This window comes from Adiantum capillus-veneris, chromosome 26, assembly GCF_014529385.1.
Source record: "Adiantum capillus-veneris isolate H3 chromosome 26, ASM1452938v2, whole genome shotgun sequence".
Lineage (NCBI taxonomy): Eukaryota > Viridiplantae > Streptophyta > Polypodiopsida > Polypodiales > Pteridaceae > Adiantum > Adiantum capillus-veneris.
In genome coordinates this window covers 94,499,895-94,518,251 of record NC_140956.1, presented here as the reverse complement: position 1 = coordinate 94,518,251, position 18,357 = coordinate 94,499,895, and positions in this window count along the sequence as shown.

The window sequence follows — 18,357 nt, the reverse complement described above, 5'->3', positions numbered from 1 at the left end:
TATCAATCTCCATTCTAACTGTGCTTGAGGACTTTGTGATGTCGTTCGCGGGTGACCAATCTTGGTCTTCATTCCTTGTTGTATCTGAAGACTGCATCTTTTTTATATTCTATATCTCTAACATCTTCTGGGCCATTGGCATTCCCATTATGATCTCGTCTGGCATATCCTTTGCTGTGATCACGTGGAATTGAGCTATGATGTTATGTAAACTTACTTCAATGGTGGTGGAGATGATTCCCCATCATTCTACTCGTTTGTTTCCTGATATGCTCACAAATTCAGGAGCATCTTCCAGTTGTGGTTGGCCACGTCTTTTCCAAGTGCGAAAGGACATGAGGTTCTTGTCTAGCTGAATATCTAGCTTTACTTCACTTGTCAGCTTTTCTTCGTTTTCACCAACAATGTTGCACTTGATTGTATTAGTATTTGTGTCTGAATTGATTGCTTTTGTTGTGGGAGTGTCCTTTGGTTGAGCTTTTTGTGCATTTTCTTTGCTTTGACCACGTGCTTCAATCGATGTTGCCTCCATTGACTGTAATATGGCACTTTTGTTTGGAATTGTTGAGCATTGTCTACCTGCATCTGGGTAACCTTTGATCTTAAAAGATCCATTGTACTTTCTGGCAAAATCTGTCTCTTTGGAGGAGATTTTGGTGGTGACCTATGTTAGCTTTCTGGACTTTAGCTCCCATTGACTTTGACTTTTTTTGTCACCTGTTCTGCCAGATTGAGGCTTTGCATCATCTTTAGATAGTCTTTGACTTTAGTCAGGCCATCCGTAAGGGTTTGTATATTTGTTACCATGTGCATCTTCATATGCAAAATGTGAGCTGGATAACATGTAATTGCTTGAACACTATTGTACTTGTCAGATTTTGACTTTGACTTGTGGAGATCAGTTGAAAAGTTTGTCCCTAATGATCTTCATATAAGCATTTGCTTGCAGATTCTATGTGAACTTGGGTCAATTGGAAACTTCCAACAACCATATGATCTTTCAATGGTTTTTGCTTTGAAGGGGTCTGTTTGTTAGAAGCTCTAGGGCTTCTAACTGGTATTGCGGTTCCTGGTATATAAGCTGGTTTTGATGAATTTACAGCTCCCCCCTTCCTAGGGTGATCATTATAGCCTGCTTCATTGTAAGAGTTCAAAATTGTTTGGATTTGATTTAGTCTCTCCTTCTGGGACTGTGAAGGTACACTTTGGGTATCACTGTTGATGTTTGGCATCTATAAACCTTCTGCATAGTTTCCTATGTATCTCCGTGAAACATGACAAATTATTTCCCAAGTCAAGTTGTAGATAGCATTATCTTTGCCCTGATATTGTCTATCCCACGGGTCTCCTATGATATGAGCTTCTGTGGATTCAGGACCCAAGGCATCATAATTCTTAGAATTTTGTCTATATCTACGACTGTTTTGGTCAAAGTATATGCTCGTTTGGTCACAACATTGAAGCTTGATTTCCGATGGAGGAGAGTTGGCTCTGAACAGGTTTCTGGGTTCACTTGGGTACTATCCTTTAGCTCTAGAGAGGATGGATTTAAAAAGATTCTTTCTTTTGAAAAGAACCATCCTTTTTTACTGGATGCACTTCTATGAGTTGGTATGTGGGCCATTTAAGCACTGGTTGATCCTTTTTGTACAATTTCCCTTTTTGGTCTACATAGCGTGCATATGAATTATGTGTACCATACAAAGCTAACATCATTCTATTTGATGTGTCCCTTAGACTTGTGAATGATTGCACATTTGTGACAGTGGATGCAGAATCATTTGCAAACCTAACAGTCTTTTCAACATTCGGTGATATCTGGACAATTTGACCAAATTCATGCAGGAATTTGTTGTTCAAAGAATCAATTTTAAGCTTTTCAGATGCCCGTGCATCTTTATGCTGATTTTGAACTTGCAGTGTTTCTACTGGTGCTTCTAATGGTAATGCAAAATCTTCCGGTTCCATTAAAAGTGACGAGTTAAATGCACTTACATCGAGATTCGCATTTCCAATTTTCTCTGTACCTTGCTTGGTAGTTGATGTGTCCTTGTTGTCAAGATTTCTTGGACAATCTTTAGAAAAATGTCCACCTTTTTGTCCACAATGTGAGCAATATGCCATGACTGGTGGTATTTCATTTGGTTTTTTCATGTCAAGCTCTTGCAGTGGAGCTTCTGTTTCTGTGCTTGCCAAGTTGTCGGCATCTTCTTTCATAACACTGAGCATCAAGCTATAGATTGCTCCATCTTGACCTTTGTATTGTCTTTGATTTGGTTCTCCAATTTGATTGGCTTCTACTGGTTGATTTATTGTTTCTTGCATTTTTGGTTCTCGACTATAGATCTGACAACTGTAATCCATGTACAATGACCATGATTGCATATGCACCAACTGTATGTTTTGCTAGCTTGTGCAAATTTTTGGATAACCACTTGGGTTGACTTTCTGAACTTCTATCTGCATTTTATCTTTGAGCTTGAAATACCTGGCTCCAGTGAAGTCTGTGAACATTTGGGAGTTCTCTAAATCTGGCTTTACCCTAATCGATAGGATCTTGGCTCCTATGTTGCTTTTGCTTCTCATCAAGTATCTTTGGCCTTCTGAATCTGCATATAAGACTTTATCTCCATTGTAGCCATATAGCTGTAAAATTTTCTTTTTTGCAATTGTGCATGTGTTGCCACTACTACTAGCTTGGTTTGTTGTACTTGAACTCTTGGCTCGATTTGAGTCCATATTGATTGGTTCTATAAAAACTATCTTCTAGCAGTTTTTGGATCGATTAGCAGAATTTCTCCTGCTCAATTTTGATTAAACTGCTTTAGCCAAAGCAATTTTGTAGTTGATTTTTCTTCAGACTCACAAGAGTTGATTAACTCTAGCTTGAAAGTTCAGAATTGATTTGGGCCTTTGAAATGATGAAAATCTGGGCTCGAAATAGCCTAATCTGCAATCCACTGTGATTGGTGCCTCTGTTCGTCCGATTAGAAGCTAATTTGCAGTGCAATTACTTGCACTAGCCAATTTATAGCGTGCACGTTCACTTTGAACTTCTTGACTGAATTGTGGATGCACTTTCCAAAACTGAGAATGAAATTTTTTTCTGCTGCTTACAACTTTGAGTTGGCCTTTTTGCTCGCTTTTTTCGGCTGATCTGGTTCGCTTTTGCTATTTGTGATTTTCTCGACTGTGCTTTTTGCTTTTCGACCTCTCACAATGACTTCCTTTTTATTTTTATTGATTTTTTGTGAAATTTTAGATTTTCTATCTTTTTTGTATTTTCATGAATTTTTTTGGAAGAGTTTTGATTTTTAAGGAATTTTTTGTGAACTTTTCTAATTTATTTGTGAATCTTATAAATTTTCTAGAATTTTTTGACGGTTTTATAAAATTTTTAGGATTTCTACAGTCATATTTTGATTTTTTTAATGATTTTCTATGAGTTTTTTAAAATTTTTGTGAGTTTATAATGTTTTTCTTTTTTTTTGTAATTTTTTTGACTCTTTTTTTTATTTTTAATGAGTTTTTTTTCATTTTTTATAAATTTTTTTGGTGATTTTCTAATCCTTTTTTAAAATTTTTATTGGAATTTTGATTTTTTAATTGTTTTTATTATTTTTTGAATTGCTTTTTTGATTTTTAAAATTTTTATTAAAATTATTCCTTTTTTTTTAATTTTAAAAATGGGTTTTTATGTGAGGAATTTAAAAAAAAAACCTTTTTTTAATAAATAAACTTTAACCTAACTAAACTAATGTAACTAACCTAACTAATCTAACCTAAGCTAACCTAACCTAACCAAAGCTTACCAAACTAACCAAATTAAACTAACTGCTTACTTGGCGGGCGGGATGGCGGCAGCTTTGACTCAGACTAACAGCGCGCGTGCAGGGCTGCAGTGTGCAAGCGAGCAGGTCTGGCGCGCAAGCAGAGGGAAGAGAGGGTGTGATAGCACGCGCAAGTGCTGATGTGGCAGCGTGCTCAGAGGGTAGAGAGAGAGAGAGAGAGAGAGAGAGAGAGAGAGAGAGAGAGAGAGAGAGAGAGAGAGAGAGAGAGAGAGAGAGAGAGAGAGAGAGAGTTAGTTGATGGCGGATCTGGCGCGCAAAGAGAGAACACATGTGTGTGTGTGTGCGCGCATGCGTGGGCTGCAAATGAAGACAAAGGAGGGGACTGGGCCCACTGAGAGAATAGAGAGAGATGGACGGCGCCGAAAGGTAGCATGGGGTGGAGAGAGAGAGACAAAGCCTTTGGGTATGTGGCAGAGAGGGAAGTTGTGTGTGTGTGTGAGCTATAAGACAAAGAGGGTTTGAGAAGTGGGTCACGCGAGAGAGAGAGAGAGAGAGAGAGAGAGAGAGAGAGAGAGAGAGAGAGAGAGAGAGGAGGTGAGAGGGAGAGGAGAGAGAGAGAGAGTTAATAAGCGTGAGCAGGGAGAAGAGAGAGGGAAAGTTGGAGAGAGAGAAGAGAAAGAGAGAGGATGTTAATAATCGGAGAGAGAGTGAGGGGAGGAGAGAGAGTGTTAATAAGAGTGCTTTTGGGAGGGGGAGGGATTTTTTTTTCCCATTTTTGACAAAGTTGAGCCTTAGCACCGCAAGGCAAAGTTCCCACCGCGAGCTTGAAAAAATCAAAATTCACCTGCCACGACGTCGACACCGCACTGGACCGCACGCCGAGGTTTGGAAAGTCTAGCCGATTCGCACCGAAACTCCAAATTCGCTTATTTGTTCAAATTCACCCGAAATCCAAAAAATTGCTAGAAAAATCCAAAAATTCTAGAAATCTTAGAAAATCATCGACAATCACAATCAAACACTTTCGACACGCAAAAGCACACCAAAAATAGCCGTTTTTATCGAAAACATGATTTACGACAAAATCATCAACCCGACCTCCGAAAATAGCAAAACGCTCAAAATTTGACGAGCAAGAGCCCAAATGCGCTCAAAATCAAGCCGTTGACACACATTCAAAATAGCTCATAAAGATCGCAAGATATCTAATTTTTATGGAATTAAGAAAAAAAATTACAAATATTAGCAAAAAATTTACCAAAAAATTACAAAAATTATCCGAAAAATATCCATTTTTTAAAAAAATTCTCCACACATAGGGGTTAGTGCAGCTAAATAAAATCACAAAAAAAATATCAATTCAATTGCCAAATAATATGATCAATAAAATCCAAACTAGTCAATTAAATCGGCTAAATTAGGTCAAAATTTGACGCATTTGGAGTGTGTAAATCTCTGTTTTTGAGCTCAAAAATGCAGCAATTAACCATTACACACATCAAATATGCAACCTAAAATTGAATTAATCATCCACATTAAGCACTTTTTAAGCACACACACACACACACACACACACACACACAAATAATTGACAGTTTTTACCAATCTTTAGGTGCGCACACAAAAGGGTAAATCTTGTCGAAATTGCAATGTGATTTCACAAATCTCTAGTTGGGCATGACCACAACATAAATCAATCATCACAATTGAAAAATCATTAAGCACACAATGATTTTTAGGTACACAAACTAGGGCAAAATAGTGCACACACACCTAAAATTAGGCACACACACTCAATTAGAATTCACACACACTTGATTAGAATGCACACACACTTGCACTCAATTAGAATGCACACACACTTGATTTTAGTGCACACACACTTGCAATTGACCATTCAAACATGTAACTAACTCAAGTAGGCACCCAATTAGCAATCTACAATCACCAATTAGCAATTAAACTTGTCAAATTCATATGCCACCAAATCTGGAAAATTTTGGCATTATGACGGCATGAAAACGAACAATCCAAAAATTTCATAGCATCAACATTGCATTGCATCAACATTACATTGCATCATGGTGGAGTATCTACACAATTCTACACATCTTTAGATTCTAGGGAGGTTGAGAATACCACCTTGATTACCTTTCCAATGAAGATCGATTGAACGGCTTCGTAGCAAGTTAACAAAACTAGTCAAATTAGCAAGTGGTTAGTGTGAAATTAAAGTGTGTAAACACACAATTGGAAAGATACGGTGACAAATTAGGGAAGTATGAACACATTGCTTCATGCACACACATCCAAAATCCACAAACCATAAACACACAAGTGAAATTAGTGAGGAAACACATCCAATTATGCCACAATTACACTAGTGTAGGCCATCGTCCCCGGCAACGGAGCCAAATGTTGGGGGTCCCATTGTTGCAATACCTCCAATGACTAACAAAATTATCAATCAGGAGGGATGAGCTACCTGGCTAGGGCATGGAACCACTCACATGATTGATGAGCTAATCATGGCAACACGAATGGTTGACTCTACGAGGTGAGCTTCTTGGCTTATGGAGGAGCTAAGCCACAATGATGGGCAATATCCACATCCACTTCTCTTTACCTCCAATCAATCCAATCACACACACTAACAATGCACACAACACTAATCCTATCATGCAACACACTAATCGCAAGCACACACACACACACATAGATCTATCGAGCACCACACTCCAATCAAACCTATATGCACACACAATCAAAAGAGAGAAATCACACAAGATTAGAGAGGGATTAACCACTAATTAGTTAAGATCTAGCTAATCAAAGCATCATAAGAAGCATGAGAGAGGCATAGTGAAAGAGAATTAAGCATTGATTAGTGTTAACCAAGTCACATGAGCAAGGACAAGCTCAAGGACTCCATAGCCACACACCTCAAGAGCTCTCACCAAAGAGTGCTCTCAACAAATGAGCTTGAGAACCCTAATTTCTTTTATACACTGCCTTATATACCTAGGGTAAAAATATGCAATGTCCGGGCGCCCAAGGCCTTTAGGGTTCCACCACTTACTGAATCTGTTACCTAGGTATACTAACTGACCTATTCTTTACAGCTTGGAAATCCCATTGAGCCCGTAACACATTAAAATATTACAATGGCTTGAAATAAATCGAGAATTTACAATACGTGACCATTTTGGAAAAATGTGGAAAATGTGTAACTCCAATCTTTATTGCTTCTTTGTATTCATCCTCGATGTGCATCCATAAGGCTCAAGCCTTTAGAAGCTTTTGTTAACTGTCGTTGACTCAATTAACAAGGCAATGGTGCGGATCGAAGGCCATTGGCATTGTAAGAAGGCCTCATTAACTTGGGATTTGATCGACGCATCCTTGACCGAGTGACATGCATCCCATCTTCCAAACCATTTCTTGATGTCAAGCATCCACCCCAAACTTAGTATTTTTCTCTTGCATGTCTTTTGGACCTTTTGAATTGCTTCGTATGCAATTCTAAGAATTCAATACAAAGGGCTACGTTGTTTCTTAAGCATGTACTCCACAACCCTTTGCATGCCCAAGACCTCAATGGGAAGCGATCCGAACTCAAGAAGTAAGAGCATGTAGGGTGTTTGTGTCTTGACTTGGAGAAAGTTGGTGAAAAAACGCTTTTGGACGTTCTCAAACTCTTTCCAAGTAAACTTTCTGATGCTACCACCTACATGTCCACTCCACAAAGAAGCACCAGTGTCACCAACGTGTCATGGAGGTACTTTTTGAGAGTTCAACACTTGATCCCTCCAGCATTGCACATGTTCTCAAATGCATAATAAGCCCTCTTTCTGGCTTCCAAGTGACGCATTGCGCAATCCTTCCATATATGATTGGTGGAACCTCAAGGCCAAGGTACTTGAAGCTATCTACCACTTCAAGTTGCTCATTCTTGTATACAATGCATGGATTTTCGTCATTGAGGGTCTTTACAAGCATAACCTTGGTTTTGGATCCATTCACAATCAGCCCGCTATGTAGGCAAAATCATTCCAAGACACTCATAAGCTTTTGTGCATCTTCTAAAGTATGTGTCAAGAGCACTACATCATCGGCATAAAGCAAACGCATGATCACCGCATTTTTTATCTTAATCTCTTCTATGCCTTCTTGCTGCATAAAATCAAGAACCATGCATTCCAATTCATCAATGAGTAGCCCAAAGAGGGTTGGGGAAAGTGGGCATCCTTGTTTGACACCAATGGTGCTTGCAAAAAAAAAAAGAAATTCCATCTCCCATACGTAGTCGACATATCACTTTTTGGTAGATGTGAAAGACTGCATGCATAAATTCTCTTGACACTTGAAGGATTTGCATACGTCTCCAAAGATTTCCTTGCGGTACCATATCAAAAGCTTTCTTGAAATCCACAAAGAGATTTTACACTAGAGTGGATGTGTGATATGTTCAACCTTGCACTTTGAAAGGTCCCCTCCACTTGCCAAAACCAAAGTCAAGATGGGATCCTTGACAGGTCTCTAGGCCTACTAAAAGTTGGAGTCTCTAAACAAGAAGGGTCCAGGGAATAGACCTTTGCCATTGAAAACGGCTTGGGACTATAGCCCTAGAAGAAGACTTAGTCCTGTGTCTCACAGTGAAAAAGGGACAAAATCCTAAAATTCCAAAACTATTTCGGCCCTACAACTTTTTGCAAATTGGGCTAAAGTATCATCGGCCAACGTTCTTTTTCCCTAGCAGATGTGAGGGCACAGCCATTGGTGGACTCCTCTTCCATTTGAAGAAGTCTTCTAAACATTTTTTAGTGTGTGGGGATGGATAGTTACCTGACTAATTAGGTCCACCCATCCATGATTGAGAACCTTAGTCAATCCCCACTTACCACCCTGCACTCACAAATGATTCTTTTGTTTCCTAATTACTACCACATTCTTTTGACATTTAAAAAAAATGTTTTTCTTTTTAGCTTTCCCATACCGTAATTTGTTAAAACAAGTCATGAAATCAGCAAAACAATCTTTCAGAAAAAAACATCTTTAGACTTGAGACAAGGTACACTTACTTATAATATTTCTTGACAACCCTGACTTGTACTCCACTTGTCTCAAGCATATGTATACATCACCCAAAGTTTGGGACGTTCATACATCAAACCAGTTGCCCATACAACCGAGCGATTTCCCTAGGATAAAAATGGTATCTAAGTAGTATCCACAAACATGCACATGTAGGGCGTAAAGACTCCGCGTACATGGGGACAACCGACTCATCCATGGCTGATAAGCTATCATTACTCATCACTTGAAGGAAAATACTCCAAGGAATTAGAGGTGTCTTGAGACAAGCTATCTTCAGGATGACCAATCATTCTTTCCTAAGTCAACTAGCCTTAACCCAAACAATTCTTTCGTGATTTATAAAAAAATGCATGTTGGTTTCTTGGAAGATTCCTTCCATTTTAGCCAATTTCACTTCTCCTTTTTCCTTACACCCTTTTTTACATATGCAATGTTAAAGAAGGACTTGAATTATTGTCTTAAATTATAATGAAGATCCACCTAGGATTGGTCAGAAATTTGTTGCAATACTGGGACCAGAACGTTTTCATCTGTGGACCTACTACTAGGCCCCGCCTCGTGGTCGTGCAACACTCTATCCCTCTTGGAAATTTTGCCTTCCTCATTAGACTAAGGGTTTTCTTAGGTCCTATTTGGAGCCATGACTTCTATCCTTATAAAAATGATGTCTATTTATTAGGTTATTCATTAAAATCTTGATTCTTACCACTCTCTAACATATTCCATTTCTTAGCATAATTGCTTAGATGTTGGAGTAGTTTAGTTGTTTACAAAAGATTCTTGGGTTTTTAATGTCTTTTTTGTAAATCTTTATACCTTAGTATTGCCTAGGGAGTTTTTTTGGTTAACTTTGATAACTTCCCTATTGGGGTTTTCTTCAAATTGTACTTGGAAATGATAGATTCTTAGTATAAGATTTTTCTAATTACTCATATAGCTAAGTCATTTTCATCCTAGATTCCTTTTGGGTAATCAAGGCCTCCCTAGTTATTTTATAATTTTTTGCACCTTTTTTCTAATATTTTCTTGTTTATTAAGCCCTAAAATTTACTTATTTTTTGCTTAATATTTATTAGACTTATTACCTCCTAAATATTTAATTTTCTCACCTTCCTAATAGCGATTTATACTTCTAGTAATTTTCCTAGAAAATTTTAGTCGAGATTTCTATTTATCCTAATTAAATTTTAGCTTAACTATAGGGTTTTTGATCTTTTACAATTATTTAAACTAATTAGCTAATTATGGTATACTTATCTCAACTAGCTAATGATGTTTCATAACTTTGATAAACTACCTCATAATTATCTAAGATAATTAACGAGTTTTTCTCTTTAATCTATAGCTAAAATCAATCAATTGTAGCTTAATCAAAGAACTAAATTGATTTTTTGTTAATGATCTAGTTATTGTGAATAACTAAAGATGTTTTCTAACTTTGATAATTACCTTGTAATTATCCAAGTTAGCTGGCTAATTTCTCCCTCTAATTTATAGCTAAAATCAATCAATTTTAGTTTAATTAAATAGCTAAATTATATTTATGATTATAAGATAATTACCTCTTGCTACTAACAATATTTTATAACTTTGATAATTATCTTGTGATTTATCAAGTTAGTTTACTAAGTTTTCCATTAGTTTTATGACTAAAAATAGCTAATTTCTACCTAATTAATCATAGAAGTTTATCAAAAAATTATGATATAATTTTCCTATCTTACTAATAGTATAATAAATCTTTAATAATTATCTTAGAGTTAAGTAAACTTGTTTAACATAATTCCCATTAATTAAGGCCATAGTTAATCAATTTTTTCCCTAAGTAGGATTAATAGTTAAGTAGATTATTTATCTTAATCAAGATTAAGTAATCAACAATTTAATAATGTATAAGAGATGATTAATAGTAGAGAATGATCTAGTTATTTCCAATTTATAGATCTATTACAAAATTTAGACCTAAGTAATATAAATTGTTAACTACATGAGACTAGCATTAATTACCTCCCTTAAGCACTTAGAATTTTGCTCATTTAGTGATTTTTGTGAAGTATCTCTCTTGCACGAGATATTTTTGGCCACGACTCTGAGTCCGACTGAATGGTGAGATAACAGGTCCTCTTTCTAGTTTTTCTGGGCACTCATACTCTCACATGCTAAAATTGGCAGCTTGCATCTCAAGCATCCCCCAGGCTCAAGGAGGCACCATCCGCTTCTAAATCCAGCTTGGGCAAGTCCAAATACTCTCTCTTAGTACCTGCCTACTTTGAAAATCAAGCCTGCTAATTTTTTGTGCTATTTTCTACTATTTTGATAAATATCTTGGAAAATAACTAAGGGTTATAATGAAAGTCCTAAGCTTTGATTACTAAAAACCATCCAATTATTTTTGCAGTGGCAATGAATCTTCTAGAGAGGATAGCGGTATAAGTTTTTACCTGAATTTTATTCTAAGAGTTCCTAGCTTGTAGGTTTGTCGTACTTAAGATTTAAAAATACCAATTTTAACTGCTTTTGAGATAGTGATTTACCTATTTTTACGCCCAATGCTTTCTCCTAAAGCTTTGGGTTCATTTTCTTGTAGTTAGAAAGGCAGAAACCTTACAATCATCGCAACTTAAGAATTTATGCCCTCATCTCAACCAAAATTGGGAAATTCTTCTTTCTCTAGTTTCAAGGATATAATCTAGCTGAAGTTCAAGCACTCCTTGTTGTTGCATTACAACGTTCTCATCATCTAGTGCATGATTCGAATTTGGAATGTAGTGTTTTAGTAGGCTGATGTGAAATACATGATGAAATTTGATATGTTTAGGTAGCTTCAATTTTTAGATTTAATCACTAAGGACCTTGATTATTTAGTAAGGACCGCAATACCTAGGACAAAGCTTTTTTGAATTTTTCCAGGGATAGGTTGCTTCTTTTTGGACGCACTTAAAGAAATACCTTGTCTCCTTGCTTGAAGATTTGATTGGATTTGATTGGATTGTTTTTGGTCCGCATAATGATTTTGACGATCTGTGGGACGGGTGTCAAACCTCACTCCTATCTTATTGGAGACATAGCGAGAACCATAAATATAATTGTCAATCACGGGACGAAGCTGACTCGACTAGTGCATAGAGGCTACAAGAGGTTGTCAATCTCTTGAAAAACAACAAACAACTCGCATCTATCTCAAGCTACACTCAAATGACAGAAATCACCAAAAGCTAATCGCTCATCGGTAAACAAATCACATCCGTTACAGCATCAAACGACATCCAAACATCAAAAAACTTCTAGGAGATGTTTACAAGACCTAAGCACACATGCTTATGGTCTCAAATCTCACTTTTGGTCAAGTGCAAAAATCACGATTATTAACAGCAGTGAGTTTTTTACCTAGTCATTTTCGACCCAGAATGCATCTAAATGCTTAGCAATGATGCCCCAATATCTCGCCTATACTTAGTTTATGATTTTGAAGCTTAAATTCCTACTTATGATGAAATTAGGCCTCAGGTCGGCGATGCCAAAAGCTACGGATTACCATGACATGTTACGAAAATGCATAGAGCTCTCACCTGCGGTTGCAGCACAACAGACTGCACTGCAATGTGACAACATGGAAGGGAGTAGGAAGCACGAGAAGGAGAGAAGTGAGCACCGTTAGCTCACGCTGTGTTTCTATTATCCAAAAACTTATCAAAAACATACAAAAATTGGCTTTTATACCTTATCCAAGGTTTTTGTGGTCAAAACTAATAATCTAGGAGCTCTAAGTAAAGATAGGTTGATACAATTTGGAAGCTTGTAGCCCCGGCTCATCAATTACAATGTTTATCTAAAAAGTATGAGTTACAACATTCCCAACTAATCAAAATAATAAGTGTTTTTACAATAAAAGCTCCGAAAAATGTTACCCGACTTATTCGAGTTAGCTTGCTGCTAACATTCCCCCCCTCCTCGGCTGGCGAGGTGGTCTTTAAGCGTGTGTAATGCTTCTCATATCTGATTCTTCTCTCCTTGTCAAGAACCTACAAGAACTCCATGGTGACTCTATTTTTAAGCTCAATGACTTTATAGCCAACAAATATGGATGTAAGGTTACTAATCATTGGCCCAAATATCTTTGTTTGCCAAGTGAAGAAACCTGTATAGAATGCTTCCTCAAATGCCAACAGATTGCTAGAGGGCAAAAACATGCATCGAGCGTAGAAGCTGTAAAGGACTTCTTCTGAAGGCTGGCCACTAAAGTCATAACAGAGACCCTTATTGCCTTCGAGGAAAGACATCCATGGCGCTCTCGCCTACTCTGGCTCGTGAAAAGCTTGACTACATGTGAGCAACATTCTGCAAATCTTTTATAACATGGCACATGATAGGTCAGGGAGGCTTTTGAAGAAAGTCATGGTGCCCATTAGGGTTTTCACCATGTATTCCTCTATTGCCGGTCCCTGCTCTGGAGCTGGTAGACGTGGATAGTTCAACCATGTAGGCCTCTTCTTTCTCAGTGCTTCATATGCCTGCCAGGTCCTTACTCTTGCTAAAGGACAAAATGTTGGGTCTTTCTGAAGGGTTGTAGGTGCTCTTGTGAACAAAATCAGATATCTCGGATTCTTGCTCAACCAGCTCTTTCTTCACTTGGGTGGATATCTTTTGAGCCTTCTGCCTGCATATCTTTGTATAATCTTTCTTTTACCTGTAGTAGTTCTACTTTGATCAAAGGGTATGGCAATGATTGCTGATGCCACTGTGCATTGATTTGGTTGGGAGTGAGTTGAGTTACATTGACCGAGTGAAGAACTCTCAACTCGCAATCCATCACTGCTTTCCATTTTGCATTTGTTTCGTGGGCAACCTGCTCTTTGAGTGCATCTTCCTCAGCTTTAGAAAGTTGGACCATGGACACTTGCTCAACATCAGTCAGTGGTACTTGAAAATCCTCATTTCCTTCTAGCCCTTCCGTCGGCTATGTTTCCATCTCAGTAAAAGAGACTAAGGGAATGTCAACAATCGATTTCTCAGAGACCCTTGCTTCTTCTTGAGTCTCTGGTTGTCCCTCTCTCAGTAGCTGATTAACTCTTTTTAACTCTACTATCTTTTTGAGCAATTGCTCTTCTCGTTGTACCCGCATTAGTTGCAAGGTCTCTTCTTTGTGATTGCTCTAGCTTCAGCTCTAGCTCAAGATCCTTGTTCTCTTTTCCAAAGTCTTATAAACTTCATTTATACCTTTGATTGAGGTGACAGTAGGATTTTCTGTTATCTTTCTCAAAACAGCTGCCTGATCATTGATCCTTTGCTCAGAGTACTACATGGAATCATTTGCTACATCGAGCTGCAATTACCTCTTCCAGCTCCTCCATTTCTTTCTACGGCTTTTCTTTTGCAATGTAGTGTTGTTTTGCTTCATCTTTCAGCTCTTTGACTTGTCTTTGTAGATCTAAAATTATGTTCATCCTGTCATCTAGCTCGCCTTGTAGAGCATCAATGACTAGCTCAAGCTCTTGAGCCTTAGCACTATGGCTAAGTGCTGTTGTTTGCATTTTTTTTGTCATCAACTACATCTGCTTGGCATATTAAGTGACTTGTATGATGACTTCGTAGTTTGTTTCCCAATCTTCAGGCTCTGTAGTCTGTCTAGAAGTTTCAGCCATTTAAGTGTGTGTCTCCTTGGGTGGTTCTGTGGTGGATGCCTGTGGTTGCGGTGGGGGTTCTACTTCTCCTTGAGGCATTGCAGTTCCCTCCGCTGCTTCTTCTTCTTGAGGCTTAGTAGATGCCTCAACTGTTTCTTGTTGGGTGGTCGTAGAAGGTTCAACTCTAGTTTGTTTGATTTCTTTGGTCTGTTCAAAACTTGTTGCTGCCTGTTCCTGGTGTTCAGACTCTTTTTCTTTGGCTTCCTTGCCCTCCTTGGGTTTAAGTGTTGGTGAAGAGCACGGGCTTGGCATGGGATGATCTACTTGTCTTTGTTGTTTGGATGCTTCTTCCCTTGCTTTCCTCTCACCTTCTTGAGCTTTCTTCAACTTTAGGGCTTCTGCTTCCACATACATGCGTTCAAGAAATTTTGTGGGGTCTTCTGCTTCTTTCTTTGTAGCGTTTTTGGTTTTGGGTCCCTTATGTCTCTTGGTGCCCATCTTTCCGGGTCCTCACCTGCAGCTTGGCAGCTTCTTTCATAAGTTTGTTTTTCTCTTTCAAACCGCGCCTTCTTTTGCTGAGGTTCTTCCTGGTGTGCGGCTACCGTTTTCTTCTTCATTTCTTCAATTCTGGCCCTTCTTTCCTCATTTTTTGAGCTTTCACTGCTATGAGCTTCATGAGAACTTTTTGTAGATTCTTTATCTGACTTATATATTCTCTTTGATAAACGTGTGGTTCTGGGAGAAGGTTGTGCAGATACAATCCATGTGTTCTGATACGGGGCTAGCAAAAAATTGTCGGCCATGCTAATAGCATGATATTCTATTCTTGTCAGCACTTCAGGGGCACCCAAATAGGTGATTTTGCCTTCTTTCTTTGTTCCCTTCAGTGTTGTCCAGCACATACTATGCATGATCAATTGGTTGCCTGGTTGTCGACTTCAAGACCTACGTGAAGGTGGTTGCAACCGCATGGTTTGGGGTGGTGTATCATGCCGATCTCTTTGATAAGGAATGGAAGTGCTGATGGTATAGGTATGCTGGTTCTTCCACTTGCCTTTGGATGAGGTCAAAAAAAGTTGCAGCAGCAATCTCCTTCGTGAATGTGCATGTTGTCTTTCTGTCTTGGGCCCGTATTGTCATACCTTCCATAGGCAGCTTTAGTGCCTCGGCCACAATCTATTTTGTGATTACTACTTCTACTTTTTGCCCTTGTTGGTCGGTGATTTGGGCTAACCCATCCTCTTTGATTGTAGACAATAGTTCATATGCTTTCTGGAAATCTACGCCGCATGGTTCCTAGTCGTAGAAGTCCCGTAAGCCCAGTCTTCTATTGGCTTCTTTGGTGTGTGGCTTGGCAGCTACATCATAAATCTCTTTTGGGAGCATTTGCAATTCCACTTGGTGTCCTTCTTTGCTCTTGAACCTTCCAGTGAAAACTATGGTGTTGTTTTCTTCAAGCTGCTCTCTTGACAAGTACGTTGCCTTAGCTGTCTTTACTGAACTTGGGTCCAGTTTGGTAGGGTGGCAACTCTTGCACTTCTCTTTCTGGGACACCCTTTTCTTGGCCTTCTCGGTAGCTTGCATTGCTCCTGTTAGATACAGTGCCAAAGTTAGAAAATTCTGCAATTTTTGCTATGAAATGCCTTGAGTCTAAATTGATGACAAATTGAGTCCAATTTGCTTCAAATCAATTTTGCAGCATGCATAGATACATAAAAACATGTAGAGATCAAAATCATACAGTTTAGGCAAAGATTGCAACCAAAGTAAATAATCACGATGATCTACAGCCGGGGCTTTTTTCCAACTTTTTGCAATTTTGACATCATAGGCTTGAAACATATGGTATTTAGGTGCTCTGAGTGAAGTGTGGGCTCATTTGAGTGCATTAGGTAGAAATGGTGCCAGATTTAGGCTTTCAGTCTCTAAAACAGTAGATATACAGAGATTTTGAGTTTTTGAGTTTTTGAGATCCACATTTGCTCAAACTTGGTCACTGGGCTTGGGACATCATGTTCTTTGGTCCCATAAGGTCAAAGTTGTAAATTTCATCCATTTTGGCAAGAAAGTAAATAATCGCGATTATTAACTTTTTCATCAAAATATACAGGTTTTGGTACAACTTGGTTCTAGGCATGATGTAGACTCTGTGTATGAGATATGGGGTGATTTGGATCAAAAAATGTGACAGATAACTCAAAAATTGGATTGGAAAGACCTCTTTGTTTTTTTTGACAATTTCCAAGTTTTTCTTGATCATTTTGGCTCATACTTGAAATGTGGCATGTAATAGATGTGTACAACTGATAGGTGAGGTGAAAGTATCATTTTCAAGCCAAAAAAATACAAAAGTAAATAATCGTTATTTACAGTAGTCGATTTTTTTGCAAGAATTGACAAATTTTTGACCTAGATATCTTAATACATCTAAAACAAGTCCTAAATTGAATTTGGTAAATGTTTGTCGTGTCGGCATCACTTCTTGCTTTATTCACTCTGAAATCGCCGATTTTTGTGACTAGATGGCTTGTGGAGTCGGTTAGTCACTTTTGAAGCTATGGACTTGTCCGCTACATAGTCGCGATGCTACCCATCCAGTTTTGACCCATTTAGGGTCTGTTTGACTTTTTATATCAAATTTGGTGCTTTGTAGCCTTCGAACAGTTTTTTGATTTTTGAGAGCTTGCCTTGACTGTTCATGAAACCATCCATATAAATTGTGTATAGACCCAGTCTATAAGTTGTCTGTGGAGTAAGAATCCAATTCTGGCATCTGGAAAAAACCTAGAGTTTCTACTTGGGACCCCCCTCGACCCCTATCAAATGGTCATCTGGTGATATAGAAGTGTTCTATTATATAGGGGCATGCTACAACTCAAGTCTCGTCCAATTTGGTTGAGCTAACAGGCCGCTATGGTCAATTTTTGGTCGTAGGACTTTGTGCAATGCTAGGTTGCTAGGGTTTTTTCCTGAGCCTAGACTTGCTACTTGGCCATATAGAATTGATCATTGATAAGCTTAGAACTCACCCCTCATGTCTCCTGTGAGACGACGCTGTAAAAGGGTGACTATGGACTCCGAAAGTTGCGCGCAAAGAAGGTAGAGAGCTCTTTCCTTCAAGAGTGACTAGTGGAAATGAGGTGATTTTGGGCTACCTTGGATATCTATACTCAGACTTCCCAAACTATTTTTCCCCAAATTCCGTTGTTAGTCCTACTAGGCCATGAAATCTATGTTAAACTCAAAAGTTTCTTCAATCGGATTCCGATAGCTCATTTTGCAAGAATTTACGAAAGTAGGCCTTGGCAGCCTAATTCAGGCTTTCCGCTTCCATCTGTTGATTTGATTGAAATTTTTTGTGCCTATCCACCTTGTCCTTTTGATCATCAATGTATCTTTAGTTTCTCCATCTGAGCTCATTTTCTATTTATTATTAATTTTTGTCCTATTTATTGAGAAAATCAAAGGAAATAACAAAATGCGCTAAAAAGCAAAGTAAAAATCCAATAATTAGAAAAACCCATTGAAAAACACAGCTTTATTGTTTTTTGGTGGACTTCTCTATTTTTAAACCCCAATATCAAGAAAAAATGATAAAAATAACCAAAAAGACCATTTTTGATGAGTTTTTGATAGTATATACACAATTTACACTTACCGGGGAGATGTTTTCAGGTAAATTTCCCCTGTTGATGACTTTCTAAGGGCATTATTAGATAATTTTGCAAAACATCAAAGGTTAACATCAAACTTTTTCCTCCCTCTTCAAACATTGCCCTTAATTACTTAGTTCCCTTCCACCCCTCCTAGATGGCGTACTTCGGGACGGCTGTGTGCATGGGTTGAAC